The 18,766-nt window shown below is 38.8% G+C and overlaps 1 protein-coding gene across 1 annotated transcript in view; it reads left to right on the forward strand.

The window, feature by feature from the left end:
• The window catches only part of LOC146615256 (ninjurin-2-like), a 34,208-nt gene that overhangs the window by 200 nt on the left and 15,242 nt on the right, over positions 1-18,766 (forward strand). The window lies entirely within an intron of this gene.

The raw sequence follows: 18,766 nt of genomic DNA on the forward strand, positions 1-18,766 counted from the left end.
ACCCTCTTCCTTAGTTCCTATTTCCCTCACTCTTTAATCTGACTTTTTTCTTAGTCCTGAGAGTTTGTTACTCTGAATCATTGCTTCTATCTTGGCTTTAACACAAAGCTGTGGTATGTTCTGCCTGTGTGAGAGCTGAGGATCAAAAGGCTGCCCTGTGGTTCTCTTGGTTAGGTTAAGTGCCTGTACTCGATCCCAAGACTAAGACACAACTACAGCATCCATCAAATATCAATTAGGGCCTGGGTGCAAAGGTTAATAATACCTTTTAAAGTAGCTGTGGGTCAAAGAAACAGGTATGCACGAATATAGAGATAGAAAAGGGGTCGTAGTATAATTGGAGTTTTTAGAGGTTGCATTTATTTTTTGATATTCCCATACTTTACACACGAATTTAAGCTACATTTAGTTTATTCACAAATATTTTGGATTTTATTCAAAAAGATTGAAGCTTCTTTTTTCAAATAATCATCTGCCTCAATTTCACAGAAGTTATAGATATTTACATAACTGTTCCTGGTGTCTTCTGCTGGTCTGTAATAGAGGTAACAGGGTTCCTCCACATCAACCAGTAGAGCTATCAGTTACTGGCACAGTATTTTTAGCTACACAGTCTCCAGTGAACAAAGTGGGATTACTTAAGACAAGCTGTGTGTGTTTGTGTGCGTGAGTGTGTGTGAGACAGTGATAGATGTGGAAGACAGGGTATTCGCTCAGTTCATCAGCATATGTAAATGTCCATATTACATATAAATTTATTGTATATACATCATTTTGGTATGTAAATGATGTGTGTAAAATTCTCAATGAGATAAGCAGAATTCTGGATCTTAAATAAAGTGCTGTTTGCTTCTTTTTGTACATACATTTTTGGAAATGCATGCTTTTTCAACGCAGACAGTAAATGTCCTTTTCGGTGACCCCCTACTGTTATCACATTAGCGACAACTTTATTCTATCTCATAGGTTATCTGCCCGCTAACCACATCCAAATGTAGCATGAATGCTTGTACTGTTTATTCATAAAACTGAGATTCATAACACACTCTTTGACTTTTCACCAGTTCTGTTTTGATAAGTCGTAATCTGATAACAGTTAAACAGAGAACAATGTTACAGTTTATTGAAATGGTATTCACCATATCTGTAGCACGGGTTATGAATAGGAATGAATGTGAATATATTAGCAGCAACTAATAAGACAGGAAGGCTTGAAGAGAGAGAAGAAAAAGACTTGTTTGGATAAGCTGAGAACCTGTACAGTACCATTTGGCCACGTTCTGCCACTATAGTGACTCCAGTGATAATAACATCACTATAATGTATATCTGCAGATGTCAAGTCCTCCCCGGAACTATTCATTTGAACCATAGTGGCATAATTATATGATGACAGACACAAGGAGGGAAATGTGGGATCTTCAGTAAAGCAGAAACAAGTTTACCAAAGCATGCGTGCACATGAATGCGTGTTTAAGGAAGCGTGTGTTTAAGAACTCACTCTTTCAGCACAATATGCATCCCGTATGTTATGCCAGCTCAAACTTGTGGTCTGTGTGTATATGACTAATGCTAATGCCTTTATTCATGTCATATGTATTTGTTGTGTTGTGCCAACAGCCAGTTTAAAATCAAAACACTTGCATCAAGGTACTTTATACTTTACAGTATTCTAGTAAATACCCCAACAATCAGATTAAATTTTCTGTGCAAGCACTTTGTGACTGTGGGAAAGAAAAGCTCTCTTTTAACAGGGGAAAATAACCAGCGAAACCAGGCTCAGCGAGTTGCAGTCATCAGCAGCGACAAGAGCAAAAAATTGCATCATTGAATTGAATAATGAAAAATGTTGGCAAATAAGGGTTGTCAGATATACACACAGTGCTTTTAGTGTTTACGGAGCAAACATCTGACCATCATCTGAATTTGTCTCAAGACACACTCAGAATATCTTTGTCATGTGATTAAAAAAATAGCTATAAATTGAGCTTGATATAGGCAGTAGGTGGTCATCCATGTAGTCACCTGTCCAGGCTTTACCTCACCTCCTGCTCAGTGTCATCTAGAATAATAATAATGTATACTTTATTGATCCCCGTGGGGAAATTACTTGTTTTTCTCTGCATTTGACCCATTCACTCAGTGAAGCAGTGGGCAGCCACTAAGCAAGCGCCCGGGGAGCAGTGAGTAGGGACGGTACCTTGCTCAGGGTAGCCGTTCAGTGGATTCGAACCCCCGACCTTCCAATCATGGAGAAACTACTCTACCTACTGACCTATCCCTGCTCCTAGAATAGGCTCCAGGCCTCCATAATGTTATCCACAATAAGGTAGTAGAGCTGAGGAATTGCTGGGATCTTTTTGGTTGAGATTTAGATTCATATATGCTACTGTGGAATAAAACAGGACTGTTGATACAGAATTATTACCCAGAAGGATTTCTTGGTCTTTGAGTTCATGACATCGTCACAATATCCTGATATAATGCAGTAGCATAGCTTCAGAGTGAGAGCTTCCCCAAAGAGAAGCATATTATTTTCTGAAATTAGATCTATGAGGCTTTCATTCAGTGTCTCTGTGAGCCTGTCATGATGAATCTATTTCCATGGTGTGAAAGCTTTACACCTCTAAGTCACTCTCTATGTATAGAGCACAGCAAGAGGGTGTGGAGCGCCAATACAGAATTAGGAGGAATCACACGGCCTCTCCAAGCTTGGCACTCATGTTTCAAAGAAAGAGAATGACCACACTGTTCGAGGAGGATGGTCACAGTATGTTTAGTGATTAGAAAAAACCCTCTTATTTTTAGTGTTTGATTGTGAACAAGCTCTTAAGATTACTTGGAGAAATCAATAAAGTGAAAATAACCTTAAAGCAGACATTAAAGACTAGAATTTGGTGTAAACACTTAAAATGTTGCTGTTCTTCCAACACCATGGATCTCCTTGGTTACCAACATTGCTAAATTTTACACTTATAGATTAAACCTTCCATGCTTTTTCAAGGATTTCTAGCTTATTCAGTGGTGACATTCAGCTTTCATAGTGTTTTTACAGACATAGAAATGGCATCAATATCTTAGTGTGAGGACATAATGCAAAAAGTGAAAATTGAAACACAGGCATAAGAATTATTTCAGAGAAGTGTAAAATCATGTGAGCAAGCCTGAGCTGGCCATCAACTGACTTTGGTAGATGTCAGGAAAGAAAGGTCACTTCAGAGCAAGTCTTGCACGCCAATCACAGAAAATAGTAGTAATATACATATTAGTTTACCAAAGATTAAATATAATAAGGGAGGTCTGCATGTGTCTTATATAGTACTATGAAAAATTCTTGAGTCACCCTAGTAGGTGCGACAGTTTATTAAAACGTGCAAACGTACATAAAATACATCATCTAAGGCAAAAACAGGTTTTACAACTAGCTTGAAAGTCAATATTTGGTATGATCACCTTTATTCTTCAACTCAGCCTTGCCTCTTCTAGGCAAGCCTCCTTTGATTTCTTGAAGTAGTCTTCAGAAGTGATTCTCCAGACTTCTTGAACATCTTTCAAAGGTCTTTTTTGGACGTTGGCTTCCTTTTGTTCCATTCTCTGCCGAGATGATCTGACACTGCTTACACAATGTCGAGGTCCAGGCTCAACATTATTCACATGGCTGATAGGATTCCCTTGTGTGTTCTTCTGTCCAGGTGCGACTTTACTGCCCTGGCAGTGTGCTTGGGGTCATTATCATGCTGAAAAAGGAACATCCTGCCAATCAGACACTTTCAGATACTTTCCATGATATTGCGTGGTGAATCGAATTCTGACCATATTCTTCTGCATTCAGTCCAGGTTTTGTAACTTGGCATACCTCAGCTTTTTCTCCCTGTTTCTTTTCCTTAAGAATGGCCTCTTGGCAACCACCCTTCTACTGAGACCTTTTCTGAGGCTGTGGTGAACAGTAGATGAATCATCTGAAGGGTCAGATGCATCTCTCAAGTCCTGTGTCAGGTCTTTGCTGGATTTCCCCCCCCTATTTCTTAAGGACATGACTTTCAGATACGGTTCATCTGCTGTAGATTTTTTTTTTAGGCCTGTCACCTCTTCTTTTGTCCTCCACTTGACTAGTTTGCTTAAGTCCTAGACAATAACTCTTTGGGAAAACTCCTTGTTGACTCATAAATACTGTTTTACACCTATCAGACTGTGTTATCTTGAGATTTTTAGATTCAACTAAAGAAAAAAAATTGTGACAGGCTATTAACAAAGTTCCTGAAGATAAAGTTCTTTGTTAGATAAGTTGCTTCATTAGGTTGTCTGTTACACTGGTTTAGTAAACACAAAATCATTCATCTGACAATGATCAGGTCCAAGAACTGGACTGAAAACGCGTGGAAAAGCAGCAAATATATATATAAAAAAGATGAGAGCTATTGCTCAAGACCACATTAAAAATTCCAGGAAAGTCTGGCTTCTTCAAAACAAAATATGCAGAGTGTACATTACTGTAGTGTCTATATAACAAGGACTATATCACAAAACTTTGTTTTTGATGCATGTTTATGCTTTGTCTTTCTTGTTTCTTGAGCTATGCATCACATCAGTTCAATTTTATTTATATAGTGCCAAATCACAGCAATAACTTATTGGGGAGATCTACATTTATTTGCACAAGTGTCTTCCTTATGGGCTCAAAAAGCAAGAACCCATCATAGTTGGGTTAAAGCTAGGTTAAATACTACGAGTACACAGTTGATTAGAAATGTAAATCAGTATAATGGCCTCTAAAGTTATGGAAACACAAGTCTGTGTGCATGTCTGTGATTGTGCGTGTAACCACCTCTTGGCCCCTACATGGCAAATGTTACATTCTGAGTGTAGGTGTGAAGTATGAGAGTGCATGCATGTCTCTGTAATTCTAGGAACCGTCATCTGACGCCCGGCCGAGCCTCATCTTTAACTGAAATGGAATGACTGTTGTTGTTTAATGACTCGTGTTGTGTAATAGGTGTAACCAAACTGTGGGTCACATTCTTTTCCATTGTATATGTGTGCAAGTAGAAAGAGTTGTGTAATTTACCAGATATGTACAATAGAGTGTGAGTAGCTTGTAATTACATGGTACAGCACAGAATATGTGACAACTTTGTCCAAAGCGACTTGTTTTTAAAAAGCTTATTACATGGTGCATCAGCAACGATTTGTCAGTTGCAATAGGGTAGATAACAGATAGAAGATAACAGATTAGGAAATTTTTTTAGCAAGATAATTTTTATAAACCACATTTTTTGAAGTTTAAATGGCATTGTCATAGATGAAGGTTAGTCTATAAATGAACTATACCACCAGTTTCAGAGATGACACGCAATCATTGTTTTTGTCGTCATAACCTTGAATATCCAAGCCTCTCTTATCTCTTGCTACTTATTATCAGAGACCTTTTCTGGGAGACATAAAAAAATCTAAATTTAGTTATAAAACTGTAGAATTAAATGTGAACGTGAAAGCGTTTGTTAATCACAGACATCTAACCAAAAACCCAATTTAAAAACTCTCTTTAAAATAAGGGAACTAGAGGTGAAAAATTCTAATGTCTGGGTTCAAACATGGCCGTTTTGGTAGTTTGCTGGTTTGGGTGTCAGACTATGCAATGCTCAGAACATTTTTAAAATAAGATCTCAGATTTTACAGATCTTACTTAGCATGATAATTGTTAAAGTTCATGACCAAACAATTAGAAAAAACTGAACAAGTATGGCTTGTTTTAAAGGGTTACCAGGGGAATGCCTCTCCTCTCTTAAAAAGACAGGACTTTGCGAAGCTGCATCTGAGCAAATCACAAGACCTCAGTTACAGTATTCTTGGCCATAATGCACAGCATTACAAACACAGCATATCAGCAGAAACAACTCTTACCACCTGTCAGCATGGTGTGATGATTTGAGGGGTGATGATAGCCACAGGACCTGGGCTCCTTGCAGTCATTGAGTCAACCATGTGAGGACATTTGTTCAGCTGCTAAAGCAGTCAAATGATATCCTACAATAACAGGGAAAAATAACTCATTGTTTATTTACTTTACCAGAACAAGATCAAACCCAGTACAAAAAGAGACTCCTGTAGAAGCCAATGGTTTATTCAGTGTTTTCATGCAGGACCATTTCCAAAATTGCTTCTGTTACAAGGATATATTCCTTCTCCAAGGTCAAGGAAAAAACGTGCGGCTAAGCAGAGCTTCCGGTGCTGTTTGTCTATCTGTCAGCACGATTGTGCAACAACTATTAAGCCAAATTTTTATTAAATTTGGCAGTAATGGAACTTGGACAAAGAGAGAACTAATTAAATTCTGATGCAGATCTAGATTGCATTTGTATGTTCTTCTGTGTGGAGTTTGTATGTTCTCCCAGTGCTTGTGTGGGTTCTCTCTGGGTACTCCTGCTTCCCACAGTCCAAAGGCATTCTTGTTAACTGGTTATTCTAAATTAGCTGCAGGTGTGAATGTGGATGTGAATTGTTGTTGACGTGTCCAGGGTTATCCCTCTTCTTAAAATATGACAGCTGGGAAAGACTCCAGCCGCTCCCCCTCCTGCATGGACCAGAATTGGAGAAGTGGTTAAGAAGATGGATGGATGGATGGATGGATGGATGGATGGATGGATGGATGGATTGACCTTGATAGAAGATATGAAGAAATGCAACAGACCAATTTTATATTTCACTGTAGTTTAACAGTAATAATAGTACACACTGAATCCTTGGTTATGGGTTTCAAACTAGTGTCGGAAAATCATAAAATAAATTAATCTAATTGGTCTTCATTTCCTCAGATACCAGGTGTACTAGAAAATGCTGGTGTTTGCTCTTGTCACATTTGGCTGAGACTAGATTAGCAGCATGGCCTGGACACAAAACAGTGAAGCAGCTGTATTATGCAAATGTCTTACATAGTTGGTAGCCTTCAGGGGTAACTAAACATGTAATCACTCGTATTGTATAAGCCCCGATTCCAATAAGTTGAGACATTGTGAAAATATAAAGAAAAAAGAATGCAATGATTTGCAGCTCTCATAGACCAATGCTTTAGTTTACACAGCAAGCCAACCCGATTTACTTTAGTTAAGACAAAGACTGTTATTAAGACACTTAAAATACAAAAAGTATATTTTAAACTTGAGTAAATTTTAACCACTTTTTATTACAGTCCTAGTACTTCTACTTTGGAAGCCAAACCATCTTGTGTCTCACCAATTTCTCATATGCAGGAAAAAGTGATGCAAATAAGCTGTTTATAAAATGGCATTGCAAACGATTCAGCAGCCGTGTTTTTTGTTCGTGAGAGTAATACCTTTGGCGTTGACATTAGCCTTTGTGACTTTGCTATATAAAACACTATAAGAAAGAGAAACAACCTGAAAGCAGGATATGGGCCCATTATCTGCATATCTGCTTTGATCGTCTACCACTGAAAATATTATTTGAATTAGAAAATACATCATACTTGTCCTTGTCTGTGTGATTTACCACCATCCTTTTCTGTCTTTCCCTCATCTTTTTCTTCCATTTTTCCTTGTTACCCTATTCCTCCTTTCATTTCTCTCTATTCTTGTTCTTCCTCTCTTCTCTGTCCAGGGGGGATACTGTGTTTTCTTTTCATTTTGCAGGGGAAATGACAGATAACTCAGTTTGAATCTAAAACAGTTCTAAAAGGAGCCATGCCCAATTTTTGTGTGCGAGCGTGCATGTGTGCATGAGTTCGTTTGTGTGTGTGTGTGAGAAAAGGTTCTCTCAAAAGCGTTAAAGAGAGTATGTGTACAAAAAAAAGGGCAAGATGAGTGATACCAGATGAAACTTTAGATCCTACTGCATATAAACAATTAAATTATCACACAAGGACCAGTTGGTCTGTCTCCTGTTTTGTTCTATTCCCTAAACCCACAATTATAGTGTCACACTGAAAAAAGGCAGATGTACGGCACAAGTGTTCTCATGACACACACAAGTCCACCGTTTTACTTCCACTTCAGTGGGATTTAAAGTCTTTGTATATTAGGACTCGTCTGTTTTGACATATTTCATGAAGACATTGTTTGTCAAAGTAACCAACAAGCATCTTTAAAAATTTGAGCAGATTTTTACATGAGAAATAAATCATTAATAGGAGCTTTAAGGCCAAGAGTTTCGTGACAGACTTTTGTTCTTCATCCACTTGTTCCAGCCATAGTTGCCAAGAAAAAGCAGGAACCCCCCCCCCAATGCCGAGGGTTCCCTGCAGGGACAGTAACTCACAACACTTAAGTCATGCATGCACACACAGAGATGAACATAAATCAGAGATGAACACCAGGCTTATAAATCCGTACGCCAGTCTTCTCACAGGCTCTGTGTACACACCCTTCTCATAAAAACATTTTCGAGGAATTATGTATTGCTTCTCTGCAGCATTTACAACTATATTCAACTATATTTGAGCTGCCTGCAGCCTGCACGATGTGTGCTGTGCTCAAATTGTTGCCACATAAATATAGAGATACCCACATATGCACAGATCTGTGAAAAAGCATTAACGTAAAAATAGGCATAAAAACAACATATGCAATACTTAAGAGGCTGCATGTGGTAGGGATTGTGATGAACAAAGCCTTTGTGTTTATTGATGCACAGTGAACCAGAACCTTTCATCTAATTCTCGCAGAAGATTGCGAATAAACATATTTCCCCAAAAGGCTGAGCTATTTCTTTAAGAGAGGGAAGTGATAGAAAACACATGAGAAAGCAAGAAGTAGGACTGAAGGGCGATGCAGCTTGGCATGTAGAGAAAAAGAAAAAGTAATTCGGGCCATGCAAACACACATAGAGAATCTGATTTCATCTTTGTTGATGAAATGCATGGCTGTGTGCCGGGCTGCTGGCCAGGGCGGCGCATGTGTCTGCATGAGCATGTGTGTGTTTATGTTAATTGGGGGTTGGTAAATACAGACCTCTCTTTATCTGTGTTTTCCTTTCCTCCAGCATGAGTAGTAGGTCACTGGACTGGACAAAGTTTGTGTGGGAAAAACACCCAGCCCTGAATGTTTCTGGTCAAGCTTGTATGGCTGCCAGTTTGTTTGTGTTCATACGTGCTACTGTCAGAGGTGTGTGCAGAGTTAAGAGTCCCAGTGAGATAGGGTTCTTTGTCTGCACTTATTTGAATCAAAACAATGGAAAAATACAACTCTAAAGTGACTCTTAATAAACATTTCAATCGAGGATAGATCAGACGTTTAATAACTCTATACTTCACCTCCTCCTCTTCAGCTATATTAGGGTTTAGTTGTCTTCTAACCCACCTTTCAGATTATAAATCCTGCAACTTTATTGTTATTCGTTTTCTCATTGCTCACCTTGCATAGGCACTACCACGTCTTCAAATATGAAATTGGCATTTTTTTGGGCTTGTTTGTTTTTCTTTGTTAGAATTAGCTAATTTTGCAGCGTCCTTGGAAATGCGACTTGATAAATATCTTGGATATTCAAAGCGTGACAGAAACAATGAACCCATGGAATTCTATAATTGCACAGTATAGATACGAAAGATTCTTTTGAATCTATAGTACAAAAGTTTATTTTGCCTGCTCTATTATTTACAAGAGGACACCACAGTTCATACAATTGATTTAACGCCAAAGGAATTTGTGTCTCCTCCAGGGACCGAATTGGGAATCTTGTCAGTCAATTGTAAACCATACATTAAGAAAAACAAAACATCTTTTAAGAAACTCACAAAAATAGTTGAAGCTGAGTTAAAAGGCTTGAGCACTGTGTAAAATTGTTAACCAACACAGGGCAATTAAAAATATCAATGAAAAAGAAAGATGTTGTATTAACAAAATTGATGGATAAACTTACACTCAGTCAACCAAGTGATTTCTTATACATGATAATCTGAAAATGCTGGTTGAGTCTGCACCTATTCAACTTGCCTGTTTTCTTCAGCTGGACACAGCAGGACAATAATGTTTGATGGGAGACAAACATGAAAATCGACCTGTGCTACAGACTTTAGTGGAATCCAAGGCAAGCAAAGTTAATTCTGCTTCCAGAGGTCAGAGCCAATTGTTGCCACAAGGTAGCTGTAATCTAGAGGATGTAACAAACAGGCAACGAAAGAAGCTTACGGAACAGAAAACTCATTAAGAATGAGGATGAGAGATCACTTTCATTGTATTTTTAAGTCATGTCTAGATTTCAATGGACAAGCACTGCTCATCTTGCTTGCCCCAGTGGAACACTGTCAGGGCAAAGCAAGGCAAACAATAGCAGTCATGCATTAATAGGCAACACACAAACCTCCACCTCTAGTATATTGTTCATTTATTTCTCAACTGTAGAGTGCTATGTACCCAGCACCAAATGACAGACAGACAGAGCTGCCACTTATTGGTGGACATACTGTAGTAGTTAGTTTCTAAAGGGTGAGCTACTTTTGCCAAGCATAGAGGTCAAAAACAGCATACATGTAGAGTTAAGGTTATTAAATGAATCAAAGCAAATAAGTTCTTATGTTGCTCTGCATCTTTGAATAGTTACATAGTCAACAATTTACCTGGATTAGCTAGTCCAGCGGTCTCAAACCCCCGGGCCACGGACTGGTGCCGGTCCATGAGTCATTTGGTACCGGGCCGCGAGAGTTGAGGCTCGGGTGTGACATGTATAGTTTTCAGGGTTTTTATCATTAACTCGGTTTCCCTGGGTCTTTTCCCGTGTTGTAGTTGTGTGTCTTATTTTGAAAGAAATATTTACACGTTACCATAGCGACCAGAGAGCATTAAGGGGCAAAGAGGAGGATGTTACTCTCAATGCTGTTGTTGTATTTCAGGAGGACGCTGCAAATAAAGTTACACAACTACACAGTGAATTCACGTTTATTATTATATTTACAAAATACCACCGTTTTTATCTTGGTCATATCATTTTATTTTGTTGTATTTATCCGCAATCCGGTCTGTGAAAATATTGTCTGACATTAAACTTGTCCATGGTACAAAAAAGTTCGGGGACTGCTGAGCTAGTTTACATTTCGTCCAAGTGGGAAAATGGTTCTGAGGACAGGAGGTGACTTCATTTTTTTTGTTTAGATTTGTTTATGTTTGGTTGATTTTTCAATTGTACACAAATTTGGTGATTTGATAGGATATTAGGACGACTTCAAGCTCTGTTTAAACAACTCTTGTTTTAGTTTGTAATGCAGTACATTGTTGTGAGGTCATATAATTATCTGTGCTTAAAGAAAAAAACTGGGGGCAGGAAAGCAGTGATTCAGGGAAAGAACGAAAGTGCAGGCGGCAGGCAAGGGTCAGTCTTACCTCATCCAGGCTCTGTCACTGATGCCCCTTGGTGTATGTGGTGCTCATGGGACTATTGTTGAGCTCAGCCCTATGAGATCATGCTAAGTGTGAAACAAAGGCACCCACTTAATAACTGTTGTCTGTGTAAAGCCACGAGTCAATGCAACCCATTTTTGTTTACACACAAACTGTTATGATATTCTCTTACCGCTAGGAAAACTGTTTTTTATTAAGCAGTTATGTAGTTTTCCCAAAAATATTCCACATTTAAATGTTTTAAAGCTGCAGACTTTAGGTTTTACTGTTAACAAATTAGTTATACACATGTTGATTTTATGCTCCTTTAAAGCATACAATGTAGGCATTTTCTTCCACTCTAAACTGTTTTAACAAGCACATTGCTGTGCTCCTATTTGTTTTATTAAAAAAATAAATGCTCATAACCACACACATTAGATTTCCTGGGATATTTATTGTTTTTTTTCTCCACATAAGTTTACTCTGAACAAACATATATATCACATTTATGATCCTTAGAGGACCTAAATACCTTATGTGTGTGTGTGTGTGTGTGTGTGTGTGTGTGTGTGTGTGTGTGTGTGTGTGTGTGTGTGTGTGTGTGTGTGTGTGTGTGGCTTGTTCAGGAATATCCTTCAAAACCAACTGAAACTTTGACCTCTTCACTGACAGCAAACATCCATAACTTCTTGAACCCAGCCATAAATCCTCTTCACACACACACACACACACACACACACACACACACACACACACACACACACACACACACACACACACACACACACACACACAGAGAGAGAGAGAGAGAGAGTTTAAAAAAAGGGCTACAGTTTAAAAAAATGTATAAAACATTCCAAGGAATAAAACTGTGAGATTTCTTTGTTCGCTTTTGATTAGGGGCCGGGATATTCAAACTGAAGGAGACAATAGAAAGTATGTTGTCTCACTGTGCATGAAACATTTAATAGGTAAAACAGAGTCCTGTTCTTTTTGTTGTGTTACAGCAATGCCAATCAGTGAAACCCTCTATCCCATTTATAATTCAAGAAAAACTCTCCAGTATTGTAATAAGGACTGGGCGGACACTCAACATTATCAGTATTGTAGTCTTTCCAAGAGCAAAGCACTTTATATCTTGGCTTGCCAAAGACGTTATAAAATTGAATGAAAACTAGTCACTTTGTTTCACTTTGTGTATTATGCTTCAAGTCTGTTTGCAAGTCAAGTCAAGTCAAAAGTTTGGCAGTGAAAGAGCAAAATGATGTCTATACATATTCATTTCCAGGAGTGGCAGTGGGACATCACATTCTTGTGGTTATGGGAAATTATACAAGTGCTTATTGAGAAAGCTTTAGTCAGAGAGTTCTTAAATGTATGATGATCATTCCCACATTGCAACTGCGATACAAACCCTTTTTGTAATGAGATAGCTAGACTTTCTTTCAGGCTGATAATGATTGCACATAAACTCTGTAAAAGTTGTTCTCCACTGTGGCTGGACTGGTATCAAAAGTTTCTTGACTTCTTTAAGTTGCTTGAAGACGTTTCACCTCTCATCCGAAAAACCTCTTCAGTTCTAGGGTCAAATGGTGGAGAGTCCCAGATTTAATCCCTGTGGGAGTGTCCCCCCAAGAGAACATGGACCCCCTAATGATCCTCTATCTAATCACACGAGCCCAGGTGTGAAAACGGGTGTAGGTCACAATCAGCCAAGGTTTCAGGTGAGCTCATTGTGAAACCTAGCCCCACCCTATCGTGATTTCATGTGTGGGTCCATTTGGCCTCTCGGGGGGTTACTCCCACGGGGATTAAATCTGGGACTCTCCACCATTTGACCCTAGAACTGAAGAAGCTTCTGGGATGAGAGGTTCAAGCAACTTAAAGAAGTCCTGACACTTTTCTTTCCAAGCTCCTTAAACTACGATGACCTGGATGACTGAGAACCTTCACAGATGTATCAAAAGTTATTGCGCTGAAGTGCACCTTAATGACTTAGCTGCAACAGGAAATCCATTCTTTCACTTAATGTGTGTAAAATGGCTGTTGTAGAGTAAACCAATGTATCCACACAGTCCTGGGGCATTTGTAACTGCTCCTGCAAGTTTTCTTTTATATTACCTACATCGCGTAATGCATGACTTAGACACACTGTGCCTGTTGAATCTTGGCAATGTCAAATAAGGAAGTTTTTCATCATAATCTTATACTTCCACGTAGTAATTAGCCATTGTTGCTTTTCCTTACACACATGCCTAACTTGTGTTTTTAGCTCATCAAACATCCGGATAGAAAATAAAGTCAAGTGCAGGTTCAAGTGCTATGTATATACACAGAACCAAAGAGACCGTGACCGTGCCACGTGTTAAGTCATGTTTGACTGGTTGAGCAGGTATTAGGTTGCAAGCACCAACTGTATAACGTTCAGCTTCAGTAGATTTCCACTTGTCACATCTTGAGTAAAATGTTGACAGGGTTATAATTAACTCGCTAACTTAAAAGAAACCCAGTGGTGTTTACTGCCAGTCAGGTTGGAAAACAGAGGAAAAACACTTAATGCGTCAATAGCACGACTAGGTATGGACTTTTGCATGTTAGCACTGAAAAGGTGTTAAAGCAAAAGAGGTTGAACAATGACCCTTGTTGATTACTTAAAATGTCTAAGCCCAAGTCATTTGTGTATGAATATTAGTAGAGTAGAGCAGCTGGTTGTACACAGAGTGAAAATAGGGTTAAAGGTAAATACATGAAAATTAAGAGAAAGAATCATATTAATTAGGACAGGATGTGGGACTAGCGATTAACCCAAGAAGGGATCTGCTGATGAGAGATGTTTGAAAATATAACTAAACTTAAGTATAGCATGTTCTAAAATGGTATAATGAAAAAACTGGGTGTATTTTGGCTTTGTCCATGGTGATCTTCCTGTCTAGTCAGTCCATTTTCTCTCTCTTCACACTTCACACTGTTATTCTGGTACAGTTATGATTGCTCTAGTCAACAGCTTGCTGTACTTTCATGACTACATTGATATTATTGTGTAAAAAGTGCTCATTTAGACATATGTCCAATACTTAACTCTGCTTATAGTTTCTTACAAGGTATTTATTGTCTGTTATGCTGTCCCTTTATGACTAATGAAAGACCTTTACACAGTTTTAATATTATAGTGCCACAAAGTGTAAGTAATCTCTCCATAAAATCCTTTTCAGACACAGAATAAGTTATATTACTGGGTTTATCCAGCTCGTAAAGTGATGGCATTTTTTTCATTCAGACACGGCTCATTTTTAGCTCATTTCGGCAAGGAACTCAAATACTTACATTTGATGGTTCTGGGTATGACTGTACGTGAGCCTCCTTGGCTTCTCGGTACAATTTAATTGTCATTAGTTTATGCAATACAGCCAACCAATGACAAGAAAACATATTACTTTCTCTTGTTACATCACACATTACAGTAACTTGTAGGATGTGATGGATCGTGAGCCAGATGAGCTTTAATGTTAATGACATTCTGGTTTGTAGAGACCTACTTGTGATGGGGAGAGGCGTGGTATGTGTGCAGTTCTTGCCGTAAAAACAAGACATATTTATGGCAAAGTGAAGGCTGAATGTGCTTTCTAAATATTCTTTGTTCTCATTAAGAGAATGGTCTGTATCTATGCTGTGCTGGTGCTGCAGCGAGTAATATTCAAGCCCATTCCCTCACACATGGGCTCAGGATTGAGCATGCGCTCTATTAAATTGGGAATACTGAAAATGCACGATAGGCAAATATTTACTGGATATCGTAAATAGAGCTGAAAAAGATAAACCGTTATCACTGATGTTAATTGAATTCTACCAAAACATGTTTATCAGTTAACTCAGTAATGTGTGCGTCAGTCAACACACGCGGCCACATGGTTCACCTCAAGTAAGACTTTTAAAATGACCAGACAAGAAGTAACATTTTCAAAATGCTGTGAGATTAACAGAAAGCACTCCCTGTGTTTCAGTTATGTTTTGTTTTTTATGCATATATTTAATTTTCAACACCGTCTCTATCTGACTGCCTGTCTCTTTAAATGTGTCATGTAATGGGATGCAGTTTCAGTGCATAACAGCGGCATTCGTGGAACTCAGGAAGTAGGAATACCAACATACACGCATGCACAGAGGAAGGAAGTGTGTGTTGCGGACAGCGATGAAGGCCGGGTCATTAAATCCAGGAAGTTGCGGTGAGGAATGTCCTGCGATATCACACATGGCATGAAAGCTTGCAGGCCTGAGGGGGATTTAAAGACCAAACATCTGCGGAAAAAAACATCTCTTCAGAATAAGTGAAGAGAAAAAAAATTGTCTTCAAGTGTCACCTATTCACGTTAGGAGTTTTCTTTTTATTACACCTGTTCACATCACACCTTAGGCCCCGAGCCAACATTAACAATATACAGTATTGTACGCAATCACGCAGAAATGTATTAGTGAGCCTTTCCCGCAGTCCTCTCCCCATGTTTGTTTTGGATACAAGCAGTCTGGTGTGGTTTTAAGTCAAAATCAAATTGTGGAAAATTACCTGCTTGGGTCAATGAATTATAATTGCTCAAAACCACAACCACAGTTAGGACGCACTGTGTAACCGCAATATAGTCACTCTAAGGCTTATATGACTCATAAGTCTGATGTTTGGTGCTGTTTTTGATCGTTTAATGGTTTTTGTACTCGTGCCTACAATGTGCCAAGAGCACACAAGCACAAACTGCACACATGCAAGCACAGTGTGGATTTTGGAGGAAAATATTGCATTGCTCAATAGTTGTATAATATCAGGAGCAGTACGTGATTGAAGGTTTTCACTGCTAGATGAAACACTGTTTTTGTTCTCTGTGCATGCATGTCGTTGGAATTTCAAGATGCTAGTTTTTCTTTCGAGACCAGGGCCACATTTTAGATCTTCCATTCTCAGATTAAGAAAGGTCGTATATTCTACTGCCATTATAGTCAGTGCACACCCATGGTTAACATTATAACTGCCATTACAAATAGTTTTATATATGAAAAGTTTTTATATATGAAAAGTGCATATGCCCCACACATCTACTGTACATACTTCTACCTTGCACATTACCTTTGGGAATTGGGACTGCTTTTTTTTTAGTCTAAATCTAAATTATGTATTTTGTAAGGAGCAACAATGTAGAAATGACAATTTTGGACTACTCTTTAATTATTAAGATTTATTTTATAAACTCAAAACTTTAGTGGTATTGGTGAGTAAAAAAAGGGTGACCTGCCTCTTTAAATGCCCCAGTATTGACCTTTACTATATCAACAGGAGATGCAATTAGTCTTTTATTGTGCATAGTGTCTTCCTTACATACTCTGACACTGATGGACTGTTGACACTGTTGCAGCTGTGCAAAACTGACTCAAGAAACTTCACATATGTGTAGTAGCTCAAAATGAAGGGTGAACTGGAAGATGGGTGGAAAAAAGGGGGCTGGAAGGACCAAGTGATTCTGTATTAAGTATTGTGTTCACTTTCTTAGTTTCTATTTCTCCCTCCTTCACTCGTGTGTGTGTGTGTGTGTGTGTGTGTGTGTGTGTGTCTAAAATGATAAAATGTAGATCTGAACACATCCACTATAGCAGAATGCACCACAAACATGATAGCACTTCAACATTACAAGATCCATACGCAAAACAAAAAAATACATCCACTTGCCACTTTAGGTATTTAGGCCTGCAGACATGGTCACGTCAACCTGCTGAAGTTCAAACAAAGCATTTGAATGAATGAAGGAAACTAATTTAAGTGACTTTGAATGTGGTCTACTGGGATTTTCTCACACAGACATCTATAGGGTTTACTGAGAACTGTCCGAAAAAGAGAAAATATAGGATAATGGCCAGACTGCTTGAAACTCATAGGAAGGCAACAGTAACTCAAATAACTCATTATAATCAAGGAATACAGAAGAGCACCTCTGAATGCATAAAATGATAAAGCTTGAAGCAGATGGTCTACAGCAGCAGAAGACCTCACCAGACTTTCAGCCCCTTAGTACCAAATGAGCATAGTTTCAAGGTCACAGCTTAACTGAGTGTTGTTGCATCCATCCATGCACCCATCCACACCCACAGTATCTTCTGGTGCAGCAGGATAACCCACCATGTCACAATGTCCAATCATCTCAAAGTGGTTTCCACAGTTTCAGTATAATAGAGCACCTGTGGGATGTGGTGGAAAAGGAGATTCACTACATGGATGTCGAGAAGACAAATCAACATTAACTGCATGATGGGTGCCCAACACAGCACTAGCAAGGCACAACAACCCCCATTCTCTTGGACTGGTTCATTTGTGGGAGGAAATCAGACAGTGTGTAGGGAGAGCTCCATACAGAAAGGCCCCAGGAAGATCTGAATCCAACAGCTGTGGTGCTAAATATAGCGTACTATTCAGATCTGATTGCAAGATGTCCTCCAGTTTAGTTTTTAAATTCAGATTCTTTCTAGAGATAATTGAGCAGGTGCTGAGCATTGGTAGAGTCATGTCCCTAAGAATTTATGGCTGCAGCTCAGTCTTTCACACATACGCAAGAGAAGATTTTGCATGTTTGCAGCTTAAAATAACCTCTTGGTCATGACTGCAGAATGTCCTACAGTAGCACTGGTGTGAGAACTATTTGCAAATTTCAAGTTTAAAGGAAATGGAGGTATATTTGTTTTCTGAGAAATGTTTAAGTCTGTCACACGAACATTGTTTCATGGAGCATTTCCCTTTCAAATGACTGATGTGCTGCTGCTGCAGCAGTGGCGTGGCACGATGTTTACAGACAGCATTCCTCCAACAAAGGTCTTTAGCCTGCTCCCATAAGAGCAAACAATTTCACCATAAAGAGTCTTTGTCCAACTTGCTCTTTACCCCTAACCTCTTTGAAGGTGTTGACAACTCAAAAAGCAATTTAAAATGGTATAATCTACCAAGAAAAACAAATGGTATTTGCGATTCCCTGGTTAAGCGAGTGCATATATATATAACTGCAAAGCTCTTTTTATGACAGGTTAAACACTGCAGAGATGGACAAGGAATTCCAGCTATTGCTGCCATTGCTGTGCTCACAAAGACTCGCTGACATCAGGCTGACAACTTTCCAAACATGCCTTCCTTGTAATAGCAACTTCAAGCAAACTCTTAACAATGAGTAGGATACTTTTGCAACTCAACAAATCATGGTGGACGTTACTGTTACCAAGGTTCTTTTAACACGGCATTGTGTGAGGTACATGTGTATGATTTAGTGTATATGTGCGTTTACGTGCATTTAAAGACATAAATGTGTTTCCACAGCGTGTGGACCCGCCTGGAGACAAATGAATGTCACCATCATGCAAATCATGTGTGTTTGAGTGCATGTGTGTTAATCCTCAAACACACAACCTGGTGGCACG

The sequence above is a fragment of the Diplotaxodon limnothrissa genome, linkage group LG17 (genome assembly GCF_057381915.1).
Source record: "Diplotaxodon limnothrissa isolate DT_005_m linkage group LG17, D_limnothrissa_male_GT1.1, whole genome shotgun sequence".
In the NCBI taxonomy this organism is placed as follows: Eukaryota; Metazoa; Chordata; class Actinopteri; order Cichliformes; family Cichlidae; genus Diplotaxodon; species Diplotaxodon limnothrissa.